General features: G+C 39.2%; 1 protein-coding gene across 3 annotated transcripts in view; it reads right to left on the reverse strand.

Moving 5' to 3' along the window:
• CNTN5 (contactin 5) overlaps positions 1-15,208 on the reverse strand; it is a 1,112,028-nt gene that overhangs the window by 861,877 nt on the left and 234,943 nt on the right. The gene's annotated exons all lie outside the window — the stretch shown is intronic.

The raw sequence follows: 15,208 nt of genomic DNA on the forward strand, positions 1-15,208 counted from the left end.
AATATTTACTCATATACACAAATGATGGTACTGCTTTCAGTTTGATATATTTATCTAGATGAATTTTCTTACAGGATTACAATAGTTAAGAGAATATTTAACACATCACTTTATGTTCACATTTTCACAATATCTCAGTTTTTAAGAAAGGCAATATATTTTATGTTACCCTAAGTGTTTGTAAAAATTTTATTTTACATGTTATTTCAGGGATTTAAGACCTAAGAGGTAGTTGTCCTTTTAAAGCCTTTGAAGCATTAAGTCGTTGGTTCCTTGGTGACCCGTGAGGAATTCATATGTGAGAGGCTGTCTCTATTTTGTATAATTTACAGGAAGTTCACTGTTTAGTGAAATTGTTCAGCTAATGAAATTATTTTTTTATATAATATGCTTTTGATTGACTTACTAATGTAATCAGCAGCTATAGGGCACTGAGGTGTTGGCTTGAGCCCGAATGTCAGCAGCACAGAGACCATCAGGCTTATGGTCCAGTTATGACTTAAGTCATGGGACAGCAGTGTTCTGGTCTGAAGGCTGCCATCCAGCAGCAGTGCATACCCCTCACGCAGAGGAGGGCCAGCCTGGTGCTCCAGTGCTGCCAGCTGATCTTAAAATGACTCACTATGTTACAGAGGTTTGATTCGTTCACTAATCAGCAAAACTCATCCAGAAACACTTTTATTGTCACACTTAGCGTGATCAATGAAAGATCTGAGAACCAGTCAAATTGACACAGAGTTAACCACCATATACTCTTATTATTTTACTCTCCTTCAACAGTCTACAAACTCATCTACATAAAGCATAGCTATGTTCTTCAAAAGACAGTTTCCATGACTGTTTTCATTTTCACACCTGGAAGTTAGTCATTTCTCCTTGTGCACATAGTTAACTTACTATTTCTGGCCCTTCTGCAAAACAATTATCACAGCCATGAGCTTCTCTTCCTGTCTAATTTCCTCCTTGCACACAAGAGTGGTCATTTCCCCAGATGTCTAAGCCTCAGACTGTACAGTCCTTACAGACTTCTCATTCTTCCTCTCTATTGAATTAATTTCCAAATCATATTGACTGAACCTCTGTAAGTCTCTGATCTATTTTTTCTCCATCCCCATCACTGCTGAGGTTTAAGTGGGCATTACATGACCACTGAATCAGTCCCACGGATTCCACTGTGACAGTGCAGATTACAGGTCAGAGAAGAGGAGGATGAATACTGAAAACTATTAGTGTTAATTTGTATTTATATGTCCTCATGAATCAAGTTTATTTTTATATATCCTTTCTTGATTCTTCATTATGACTTATGTCATATGCTATCTATTGAAATGTTAAGACTAATGAAGGCAAGAAGGATGCTGAATGCAATGGCTTTATGACTCAGTGAGAAAGTAGGACCAGTACCCAGCCAGTTGTAACACCATGTGACGAGTTCTATGACACCAGTCCTGGTAGGTCCTAGTAGGTCTTGGTAGGTCCTGTTACAACAGCAAAGGACACCTTCTAAGTAACTCCTGAGTCACCAAAGAAGACAATCTACAAAAGAAAGTTCTAAACATAAAAGAAAGAATCCAAGTTATGTACAGTTATAGTTGTATAGGGAGAGATGAACTGAGTCATGTGGTTATAAATATTGTCTGCTGCATTAATAAAATTTAAAAATAATCCTAGAAGCTGATGCTAGTGAATGCAATAGTTTGCAGATTTCTGTTATTATCACAGCTTATAAAGCACATCCAGCTGTATTAGGGCAGGTAAGCAGAAACTCATTATGACTCAGTAGATAGGGAGTTATTTATTTTCAGAGAGACAACCACACCTAGAGGGTTGCAGAACGGCTTAGTGTTAGAGTCTGGAATATCTCATTCCATTTCCATACTCTACAGGAGCAGGGCAATTAATCCACCATTTATGAATGGCCACCATTGATCTTGCACTGAGCATAGGACTGTTGTGATAGACAACTGATGTCAAATGCTCTCATCTATCTTTGCAAGGACATTCAAAACTGTAAGCATTGACTATCCATTGTTAACCATTTATTATGTGCACTCAGTTTTTAATGACACCAGGTGGGCCATCCTGATTCCAGATTAACTACATTCCACTCACATGATTTCTTCCCCGTCCTGTTGCCACCTGTCTGGTACCAAACCTGCTCAGCTGTGGAAATTGACAGCTGGTTCTTCAGTGGGGAGTGATGGGAGCAGAAGTCAGGTGAAAATGGCTCATTAGCAATGAAATGGAAAAATCTGCAGGCTTCCCTGAGGACATCCTAGGTGATGTGTCTGTCTCCTAAATTACTGGATGGAGAGTTAATTATAAAAATAAAATAGCCATTTTCAATAGTTCTAGAGGTTCCTACAATATGATACCATCCTACTTAATACACTGATTTATGTTTTTTCAGCTGATATTTCCATTTTGATATGAATTATAACATAAAGGCTACAGATAAATTCTCTGACAGCTTGGCTTTCAGAGTATGGCTCAAGAGGAAGTAACCCAAGCTGGAGAGTTAGGAGGCTTTAAGACTTCAGACACTCTCAGACTGTATGAAGTCCCATAGTTCCTCCAACTTTAGACTTCAACAACACATCAAGAGAGCAGAAGCGAAAGCTGATGACAATTGATAATGCTTGTAGACTTCTCTATATGTCGCTTTTTCTTCTACTTATTTACTCAGAGTTACTAACAAGCCACTTATCTGAAATATCTGTCAGCTGTGGGTGTTTAAAATGTTAAGGACTGTTTTTGTTTTGTTTTATAATGCTTGCTATCAATATAAACAAATATTTATACTTGGTCATTATTTATTATTATTATTATTATTATTATTATTATTATTATTATTATTATTATTATTTTAATGAGGGAACACACATGCCAAGGTATGTGCCTGAAGCCAGAGGACAGCTGACAGTAGTCAGTAAATCTTTGCCTCAGTGAGTTCAGGGGAGCAGAGTCTGGTTGTCACTCTTGGTGGCTTATACTTGTACCCGTTCATTGTCTTAACAGCTCTTGAAATAAAAATACAAAGCATTTTATAAATGAAACATAGAGACGAAGTGTCATGAAAGTAAGACTTGGCATTTTTGCAAGGACTCTTGACACCTCTCACAGCATAGTAGTGCTTGAATCATTCACACACACCATTCCTTATAGTAAGGTGATTGTCACAGAATACTTCCTACATATACTTTAATTACAAGTGACAAGTAATACATAACTGATGACTGTTATTGACAGGCTGGTGTGGTGGTGTACATCTGAAATCCCCGCACTCTGGAGGCAGGCACAGGAGGACCACTCAACATGCCTCTACAGAGTGATTCAATGCCAGAAAGAGCCATTTAGGGAGAGGCTGATTCAAAGACGAGATGAGCAATAGCAAATCTCTTTCTAAGATACAAATCATAACAATGCTAAGCATAGTGAGAGAAGCTTCATCCCTGCAGGATAACAGTGCACAGTGCCTCAGCTATAGAAGCAGTCTCTTTTCCAGGCCCAGCTTTCAGGGTGAGTTCTTATGTTAGAAACACACTATATAAGAATAACCTTGAACCAGACCAACAAAGTTCTAAAAATAAACTTTTCTAAAGTCTCTCTGGTCCTTTGTTATCTGGACTCCTTTCTTGCAGATGTGCACTTCCTTCTAACCCTTTCATTAACTGGTAGCCCAGGGCTCTGCCATTAGTGACAGCCATTCTAAGTCACACTGGTAGGTCTGTCCCTATTAGTTAAGAGTTCTATTCAACTTCAAGATAAGTAGACTATTTTTCCTATAATCCATGGCATCCTCAGTGGTGGGAGTCATAAGGCTTTCTGCAGCAGACACCCAAGCCAGTCATGAACTGATTGTGGAAAGATATTTCACAATACCACAAACTCCCAGGCCATCCTTGTTACTGCCATGTGTCACCCTTTTACCACATGCACTTAATACCTAAAAATGTATCTTTTATCTCCAGAAATCTAATGTCATGGAGCAAAACTGCTTTTCAGACATGTCCAGCAAATCTCTTCATAAGGGAAAGAGCTGTAAGCAAGAGGCTTAGACGACTTTGTTCTCTGCAGAGGGATAGAGTCCACTAGAGGCACCAGGGCTGGAAAAGTTGTTTCTCTGCCTGCCCAGCACAGGCACCACAGCTGTTAGCACTTCTGGTATCGAGGCACAAATGTCAAGCAGGTAGTAATAATGAGGTAACACCCCTGGAAAGAGGGCCAGTCACCTGGCAGCCTGCCAAGGTAGAGCGTCTTTGGGCTCCAGGCTTCTGGGAGCTGGGTCTGTTCTCACCGGCTTCTCCAATTGCTCCTAGCTGAACAGAGGGATTCCCTCACATAACGGGATCGAAGGGTGTTTCTTGACTCTGGTAAAAAGAGTTATTTTTAAAAACTAAGACTAATTGGAATGATTTGATGGTTTTAATTTAGCTTTCTGTAATTCATAAGGATGTAAACCGTGGGAGGAAATGCTTGAATTAAAATTAATTTCCTAATCCTTTCCCACAGAATTATCTTTGCTCAAGAACCGGAATATATTTGAAATTTTTCAAAAGCACACATATAAAAGTACTCATTTTGTAACTCTGTGGGTTACAAAAAACCCCATATTTTATAAGAAACATATTTAAGAAATTCTTCCAATCCTTAAATTCAAGAACAGTTTAGAAAAATGTTAAAAGAATTTTACTCTCTCATTCTTTCCTAGGAGCTGGTATGATTTATCTTCTGATCATAAGAGCTAAGAAGCACATGGATGATACTTTTCTTTGTGATGGGACAACAGAGATTTGAATATTGGCACACTGCCTGGCAGAATCAATGGTTTTATGATTGTGAGTGGTCATCAGCTTCATCTCAGAAGGTAGGAGAGGAGGGAGAGGAAGCTGTGATCAGGATAGAGAGTAAATACATATCTTACTCAATTTTTTAAAAGTATCCTGGGTATCTTAGAGGAAGATGTGTGTGTGTGTCTGTGTGTGTGTGTGTGTGTGTGTGTGTGTGTGTGTGTGTGTGTGTCTGTGTTAGATTTGCTAATCAGTTTGTCAACATCTACAGAAAAGTATAAATGGCTTCAAAACCAAAGATTCAGATTCATCTATACAGACGATTAACCACCATCAGGAAGTATTACTTCATCTAAAATTTGCTTTATGGTGCAGTTAAAATAATAGATATGGGGGGCTTACTTTATCCAGGTTCACACACACACACACACACACACACACACACACACACACACAGACACACACACACCTTCCTCTACGATTCCAAAGTTACTTTTAAATTTGTTATTTATATACTTTACATCCTAATTTCAACTTCCTTTCCCTTCCTTCCTCCCCTCCCAGGCCCTCTCTCTTTTTCTTCTTTTCTAGTCCTCCCACCCATCTCCTCCCCTTCTCAGAAAAGGGGAGGCCTCCTATGGATATCAACCAGCCTTGGTATATTAGTTGCTGTAGGATTAGGTGCATGTTCTTCTATTGATGGTAGACAATGCAGCTCAGTGGGGGGAAGTGGACCAAAGGCAGACAACAGAGAGAGAGAGAGAGAGAGAGAGGGAGGGGAAGGAGGGCGAAGGAGGGAGGGGGAGAGGGGGAGAGAGAGGGAGAGAGAGAGAGAACCTTTGATCCAGCTTTAAGAGACCCACGTGAAGACCTAGGTGCAGGACTATGACACATGTGCATAGATCTTTGCCAAGCATGTTCTCTGGTTGGTAGTTCAGTCTCTATGAGCCACTATGGGCCCCGGTTTATTGACTCTTAAAGTTTTCTTTTTGTGTCCTCAACTGCTCATGCTCCTGCAATCCTTCCTCCCCCTCCTTTTCCACAAGATTCCCCAGACTCCACTTAATGTTTGGCTAGGTCTCTCTAGCAATTTCGATCAGACGCTGTGTGAAGCCTCTCAGATGACAGTTACGTTAGGCTCCTGTCTGCCAGTATTCCAGAATATCATTAATAGTGCCAGGGTGGGAAACCTCTAACAGCGTGGGTCTCAAGTGCAGTCGGCCATTAGTAGGCCTTTCCCTCAAATTCAACTCCATCTTTTACCCCTTCACATCTGGTAGCCAAGACAAATTGTGGGACTATGGGTTTGTTGCTGGGTTGGTATCCCAATCCTTCCATTGGAAGTCTTGCCTGGTAACACGAGATGGCTGGCTCAGGCTCCAAATCCTCATGGCTTAGAATCTTAGCTAGGGTCACCCTCAGAGATTCTTGGGAGTTTCCATTGTACCAGGTTTCTAGCTCATCCCAGAGATGCTCCCACCCAATCCATCTGTCTCTTCCATTATTCTCTTCCACTGTTTTCCCCCAACCTTTTCCCTCCCATTCCTATTCCCACTCTGTGCTGACCCAGTCCTTACCTCCATCGATACCTGATATCTAATCTTTTTCCCATTCTCAGTGAGATTCAGCTGTTCTCCCTTGGGCCTTCCTTGCTACTTAGATTCTTTGGGTCTGTAGTTTGCAGCATGGTTGTGCTGTACTTTATGACTAATATTTGTACATTGTATTAGCAAAACTTGCTGCTAACATCTCAAGTGGCCTTATAATAGAAAGACATAGACGGGTGTAATGGTAGGAATCTGTCAGGCAACTAGAAAGACCATGGGAGGGGGAAGGAGGAAAGGATTAGGGTCACGGAACACCTGTGGCACTAAATGAAAGGGACTGTAGGAGAAGAAGGGTGCAAGTGTGTGTATGTATAGGGGAGCCTGCTGGTAGGAGAGAGCAGAAGGCAGGATAATTGGTAAAAAGCAAAAACCAATGGATGAAAAGCCAGAAGAGCAGTGCTGTGGCGGTGCCACCTTTAATGGAGCACTTGAGAGGAACAGGCAGGTGGATCTCTGTAAGTTTGAGGCCAGCCTGGTCTACAAATTGAGTTCCAGAACAGCCAAGTTGTTATACAAAGAGGGAGGGAGGGAGGGAGAGAGAGAGAGAGAGAGAGAGAGAGAGAGAGAGAGAGAGAGAGAGAGAGAGAGAGAAGGAGGGAAGGAGGGAGGGAGAGAGAGGAAAATGCCAAAAGGAACTGTATCACTTTGTGTAACAATTAGGAAGAATGAAGGAAAGATGATAGTTACATTTAAGTGTATTCATTGTGTGTTTTTCTTCAAGTGTATTATTATGTATATTGTTTTCTCATAATCATTTAATTTTGAATAAAGCTAAAATACATAATATATATGTTGTGCATAATATAAATAATAGATAGCTTAACTTCATTTTATATATGATGAAGAAATTAAGATTCATAGTTTAATCTCCTGCCTTCTGTCACCAAAGAGCCTTCTAGGATGTAGCTTGTGTTTCTTCATCTAAGCAACACACTAACTGGAAAGTCTTACATTTCTCATAGCCCATGTTCTTTCACACAACCTATAGTTCTTACTTTTGCAGTATCACTCACCTTTCTTGTGCCTTTTTTGTCTACCCAGGACTATATTAGCAGCAAAACAACACAAAACACCCATCTTGTCTCACTTATCCCTTAATATTACCTGTGGGTTTTTTTCTGGTCCAATAGTTATTATTTTTGTGATTTTGACTTGGAATTAGGAGCCAATTCTGTCCTTTTCTGCCTCCAACACTGATTCTATCCTGGCAATTTTCTCAAACAAGAAGGTGGCAGTTACCTCACAGTAGCTTCTTGTCTTTCACTCTCTGATTAACTAGACTTATTCTTGAATATAACCTCCTCAGAGTCTCCCATCAACAAGCCTGCACTGCCAAGCTTGGATCATAAACATTTGAAAACCCCTCTTTTTTCAAAAAGAAATGTTGAAAATCTATTTAAGTTTTTTTTTTCAACTTTATTATCTGGTATTCTCTCTTCTCGTGGACTGATTACAAAGCCTAATTAATGCTTTTGTTATTTCATGGCTTATAGAGGATAGGTCATTCTCCCTGAATCAACAGCAATATTTTCTCTCTAATACCTTGCCACTCAAAACACAATATGCAAGTTAGTTTGTTACAGATGCAGACCTGTGGAATCATAGCCCACATGCTTAAATAACCCATTGTCCATTACACACAACACAGGATGACTCTTCTTTAAAGATGCCTTTCCCATCCCACAGAGCTTGTCATGCCCATACAGCAGCAAATATCCTAGTATTATGTGAGTTTACTAATGAGTTTCTCTCCCTATGTACACCAAGTCGCCTACCTCCTTTTCCCCTCCTCTTTTTCCTGGAGTTATTTTTAACACTATTTCAGAAATCAGACCTTCTTACTGAACTGTTCCTTTAGATATGACAATCAGCTACTCATTTTTTATTTCTACCTGGTGGCTCTCTGACTACAGAAAGAATATGTTTCTTTATGCTCCATACGGTAAAGCTCTCACACTATACATGGAGGGTCATAAGAAAACAGCAGTATTAAAGATTTTAACTTGATTTAAAAAAAATGTATTGAAATGTCACATTTTGCTCCATTAATATATTCATATAATGTGGCAATTAAAATGAAATAAAGGGCTGCAGAGAAGATTCCGAAGTTAAGATCATGTACTGCTCTTGCAGAGGATGTGAGTTAGATTCCAGAACCAATGATGGGGAGCTTCAGGAGGAGCTGAGAGTTCTCACGTCATGGATGTTTGCACTCACATAGACACATCTCAGACACACACTCACACATCAAATAATATTAACATTTAAAATTTTTAATATAAGAAAGAATGCTTCATTGTCTTCGTTAGAGGAAATTAACTTTTACAAGCATGATCACCACTGGTAAAATATGAGTAATCAAAGTGAGATGACATAAGCCTACCAAGACGTAATTCAGCATGTCTTCAGCCATGGAATGAACGAAACAGCAAGTGTAAGTGCCTTATCACTATCAGAGCAATGCAACTTTAACATGTATTGAGAGTCCTCCTTTCTCATCGGTATGACAGACATTAAGAATATGTATGTTGGAGAGATCCAAGATGGTGGTATTCAGAGCACAGTTTCTGGGTAGCAGGATTACATTGACTACAGAGCGAGACGTCTTGCTAAGGGCTCCAAAATGTCGGTGTCTGTGTTTTCAAGGTGAGAGGAGAGCCCACAGGGGCTGGGAAAGAATATTTCCAGGCTATGGCCACAGAGCTATTCCCACAATCCCAGGGGAAGCTCCTGGGTTTCAGGGTTTCACAGTTGTAGCCTCCTACCACCTGATTCCTAGGATCCAGGGAAACGGTTCTAGCCTCAGGTCCTTGGCTTTACCCACCTCCCCTAACAAGATAGGCCAGACCTTAGGAACTTACATGGTCCTGCTTCAAGATGGCAGTGTCTAGTGCACATGTGTGTAGGGAGCTTGAGTTTAGAGAACACAGAAAGAACAACTGTGATGATGTCAGGGCTGCTGACTCTGAGAGTTCTCCCTGTGAAAGCAGGGCTCCTGGGTTCCTGAGGAATACTGCTGGTCCTCAGGATCATACATGTTAGGCAAACTTGCTCTAGTCCCCTGTCTGTGAGTCTAATTGAGACCTAGCCATCTGTGGAGAACTGGAAGCTATTCCCTAATATCCATAAGCCTGCCCACAACCATACCTACAATCCCAAGAAGGACTGTAGCAGGAATACCCAGCTTCCTCCCAAGGGATCACCCAAGCTGTGTAGATGGCAGGAAATAATCAACCTAAGGGCTGAAATCAATAACTAGAAACAATGAGAACAATACAAAGAATAAATATATCCAATATCTGGTTCTTTGAGAAAAATCAACAAGATAGACAAACTTTAGCCAAAATAAGTAAAAGGCAAAGATACACTATCCAATTAAAAAAAGAAAAACAGAAATGGGGAGGACATAACAAATGACATTACAGAAATACAAAGAATCATTAGTTCTTTCTTTAAAAGCCTGTATCCCACAAAACTGGAAAATCTAAATGACATGGATGACTTTTTTTGATAGATTTCACTCTACCAAAGTTAAACCAAAATCAGGTGAACAGTTTAAACAGTCCTCTACCCCCTAAGGCATCTTAAAAGCAGTCACAAAAAGTCTTTCTGAATTAAAAAAAAAAGTGAGCATATACAGGGGGAGGTAATCCCACTCAGGAACAGTCATAGGGGAGGGGAATAAGGGGAAAATGGGAGGGAGGGAAGAATGGGAGGATACAAGGGATGGGATAACCTTTGAGATGTAAAAAGAATAAGTTAATTTTAAAAAGCCCAAGGAAAGATGGTTTTAGTGGAGAACTCTTCCAAACTTTCAAAGATGAGATAATAACAACACCTCTCAAATAATTTCACAAAATAGAACTAGAAGGAACATTTAAACTCATTCTAGGAAGCTACAATCACCCTGATCCCTAAACCACACAAAGATTCAACAAAGAAAGAAATTTTCACAATTTCCCTCATGAATATTGATGCAAAAATACTCAATAAATCATTCTCAAACCAAATCTAAAATGCATCAGATATATCATCCACCTTGATCAAGTAGTCTTCATCCCAGGGATGCAGGGATGGTTCAAAATAGGAAACTCCATCAATGTAATCCACCATATATACAAACTGAAAGAAAAATAACTCACATGATCATCTAATTAGATGCAGAAAATGCCTTAACACCATACAATACCCCTTCATGATAAAAAAATCTCTGAGAGATTAGGGATATAAAGTCCATACTTAAAAATGATAAAGGCAATATACGGCAAGCCAAGAGGCAACATCAAATTAAATGGAAACTAAAAACAATTCCGAGCTGGGCGTGGTTGCACACGCCTTTAATCCCAGCACTTGGGAGGCAGAGGCAGGTGGATCGCTGTGAGTTCGAGGCCAGCCTGGTCTACAAAGTGAGTCCAGGACAGCCAAGGCTATCGAAAAACCAAAAACCAAACCAAACCAAACCAAAACAAAACAAAACAAAACAAAAAAACCAAAAACAATTCCACTAAAATCAAGCACAAGACAAGGCTGCATATTCTCTCCAAATCTCTTCAATATAATACTAGAGTTTCTATCTAGACCAATAAAACAATTAAAGGGGACAAATGGGATACAAATTGGAAAGGAAGAAGCCAAAGTATCTCTACTCACAGATGATATGATGGTTTACATAAGTGACGCCCAAAATTCTACCAGAGAGCTCCTATAGCTGATAAATACTTTCAGTAAAGTAGTTGGTTAAAAAAATAAATTTTAAAAATCAGTAGCCCTCGTTTGTACAAAAGATGAATGTGCTAAGAAACAAATTAGGGAAATAAATATTATGCTATCTTAGTGTAACTCTAACCAAAAACGTCAAAGACCTGTTTGCCAAGAACTTCAAGTCTCTGAAAAAAGAAATCAGAGAAGATACCAGAAGATGGACAGATCTTCCATGCTCATGAATCAGTAGAATTAACATAGTAAATAGGACTGTCTAACCAAAAGCAATCTACAGATTCAATGCAATTCCAATCAAAATATCAACACAATTCTTCAGAGACCTTGAAAGAACAACTCTCAATATCACATGGAAAAAAACAGATTATCTAAAATAATTCTGTACAATAAAATGACATCTGTAGGTATCTCCATCCCTGACTTCAAGATGTACTACAGAGTGATAGTCATAAAAAATGCGTGGTATTGGCATAGAAAGAGACTGTTTGATCAACGGAATTGAATAAAATGCCCATAAATAAACACACAAACCCATGTACACTATTTTTGACAAAGAAGCCAAAACCATAAAATAGAAAAAAGACAGCTCTTTCAACAAATGTGCAGGTCTTATTGGTGTCTGTGTAGAAAAATGCAAACAGATCCATATTTATTGCTCTGTATAAAACTTAAGTATAAGTGGATTAAGTACCTCAATGTAAAATGAAAAATACTAAATCTATTAGAAGCATAAGTAGGAATCAGCCTTGAATTCATTGACACAGAAGAAAACTTCCTGAACAGAACACCAACAGTTCAGGTACTAAGATCAACAAATAATAAATGGGATCTCATGAAAGTGAAGTTTCTGTAAGTCAAAGGATACTGTCAACAGAACAAAACAACAGTTTACACATTGGGAAAAAGTGTTCACCAACACTACATCTGACAAAGGGCTAAAATCCAAAGTATATAAAGAACTCAAGAAATTAAACAGCAAGAAACCAAATAATCCAATTTAAAAATGGGGCACAGAGCTAAAGAGAGCACTTAATGAAAATGCTCATCGAGCAGGGCTAGTGGTGCATACCTGTAATCCTGGTACTTAGGAGACAAAGACATGTGGTTGTCTGTGAGTTTGAAGCCAGCCTAATCTAGAAAGTGAGACCAGGAAAGCTAAACAGCTAAGGCTGCACAGAGAAGCCTTGTCTCAAACATACAAATACTCAAACAAATAAGCAAGCAAAAACAAAAATAAAAACAAAAAACAAAACAAATAAATAAACCAAAAACACCAAACAAAAACCAAAGCAAACTAACAACCAAACAAACAAAAAATCAAAACAACAACAACAACAACAAAACCTCTCATTAGGGAAATGCAAACCAAAATGACACTGAGATTCCATCTTATACCCATCAGAATGACTAAGATCACAAACACAAGTGACAGCATTGGCTGGAGAGGATGTGGAGAAAGGGGAACACTCCTCCAATGCTGGTGGGAGTGAAAACTTGCAGAATCACTTCGAAAATCAATCCGGTGCTTTCTCAGAAAATTTGACATAGAATACTACCTTAAGACCTATGGGTGGGCATATGCCCACTCCTGACCATATATCTGAAAGATGCTCTACCATATAACAAGGACAATTGCTCAACTATATTCACAGCAGCTTTATTTGTAATAGCCATAATCTTGAAACAACCTAGATGTTCCTCAACTGAAGAATGGATAAAGAAACTGCAGTACATCTACACAATGGAATACTATTAAAAACAAAAAAAGTATGAAATTTGCAGGCAAACGGATGGAACTAGAAATGTTTATCCTGAGTGAGGTAATCCAGACCCAGAAAAACACAAATGGTATGCACTCACTTATAAGCAGGTGTTAGCTATATACCACAGAATAACCGTACTACAGTTCATACACCCACAGAAGCTAAGCAACAGTTAGGGCCTGAGGGAGGTCCTCCTTGATTCTCACTCAGATGGTGAAATAGAATAGAGAGAGGAAATGGAAGTAGAGAGAGAACTGGATAGGACGGGATGTGGGGAGGGAAATGAAGAGGGGTATCAGATGTGGAGAGGGTTGGAAGGAGGGATTTAAGGGCTTGGAGAGAAAAGAGAATCCTAAATGGAGGTATCAAAGACAAGCTGGAGACCTGTAATTGGACAGACTACAGGTAGGATATGTGGATGGCTCTAGATGAGCCTCCTAGCCACAAGGGACACTGAGAATGAGGACGCCACCTTCTAGCCAGGCAGGACTTCAGAGTGGTGGGAGGAGAACATCAACATTTACCCTGCCGACTGCATGGGCAGAGATAAAGATGAGTGGAGAGTGAGGGAATGTCTAACCAGTTCCTGGCCCAACCTGAGACCAACCCCATGGGAGAGAGACAACCCCTGACACCATTAGAGAAACTCCAACAGGTTTACAGACAGGAACTTGTCTCTCTACCTTCCTCTGAGAAGCTCCAACTAGTGGCTGATCGAATCAAATTCACAGCCAAGCATTAGGCAGAGCTCAGAGAGTTCTGTGGAAGAGTGTCAGGGAGACACAGAATGACAAGTAGGGGAAAAAATGCCACAAGAAGACTAACAGAGTCAATTAACCTAGATGCATGGGGTCTAGGTTTCACAGACAGAAGCACCAACCAAAGAGAATGCATAGACTAGACCTAGACCCCCTACACATATTTAACCAATGAGTAGTTGTTCAGTTGGGTCCCCTAGTAAGCTGAGTGAGTACTGTCTATGACATGGACTCTGTTGCTTGCTTTCAATCACTTCTTCCTAACCAGGTGGCTTTGCTTGGCCTCAGTGGATGAAGATGAGCTCAGTCTTGATAAAACTTGATGTGCTGGGTGGGTTGGTGGGGGAGGGTCTTTTTTTTCTGAGTACAAGGAGGGGATATGAGGAAAGAGTGTGGGAGGGAGGGACCAGGAGAAGAGGGAGGTGACTACAATCAAGATGTAAAATAAGCATATAAATAAAAATAGCTATATAAAAATGTGTATTTTTCCACTTTTACATGTCTATCTTGAGCTTTTTCTTTGGCTCTTTTCCCACTTCTCTGTCCTATTCTGGCTTGTTTGTTTTCATTTTAATTCATCTTCCTTTATGTTATTATCATTCTCTAGATGACTATTTATTTTCCAGAAGAGACAGAAATGGTGTGGACTCCTATGAAAGGTAAGTCAGGGGAGAGATTGTAGAGTTGTGGGCAAACAGAACCATAATAATCAGAATATATGGTATATAAATTTATTTGCAAAACAACCCCACAAACCTGGCAAGAATGCAGACACCAGTGTTGGAAAGCAAGCTACTCTAGCAACTATGGAAGTCACTATGAGGGGGGAGGTCATCAAGTAATGAATAATACATCACCTACATGCCTTGTCCATGACACTCCTAAGTATAAATCCACAGGACATAGTTGATAAATCAGAGATATCTGCACAGTGATACTTATTGAGACATTATTTAACATAGGTAAGTTATAGAACCAATCGTCTATTGATTGATAGAAGAATAAAGAAAATGAAGTGAACATACACAAGGAAAATTTGAATAATCACAAGGGAAAAGTAAATATGCCATTTTCAGAAAAAAAAAAAAAAACAATGATCATATGAAGATTAAGGCAACAAGAAGGACTGACACCAAGTTTTTTCTCATTTGTGGGTCCAAGGTTTTACATGTATACATGAAGTCATGTTTTTACATATGACATGAAAGTCAAGGTCTAGGTTATGAAAAGATACAAGAGAAAGCGAATCAGCTTATGCAGTACAGGACTTGCATTTCACCTGGACCTAAGTCCTTCAGGAGTCATTACAGTTCAGATAGACCTGCTACATAAGGATTCCATACACCTTAGTGCCTGGCTGTTGTCTTTCATTTGAAGCCAGTATATGCTCCTCCTAGAATGTTTCTTTTTCTTTCTTTTTTTTTTAAAGATCAATTTATTATTTATTCAATCAACCCAAGATACAAAAAAAAAATTTAGAGTTATAAAATAACGGCAAAATTCAAATATTTAAATATTGAATTAAAATTGTAATTAAAATTTACTAGAACAAATCTTTTCCTTTAAAAAAT

Source organism: Acomys minous, assembly GCF_964271855.1.
Source record: "Acomys minous genome assembly, chromosome: 5".
Lineage (NCBI taxonomy): Eukaryota > Metazoa > Chordata > Mammalia > Rodentia > Muridae > Acomys > Acomys minous.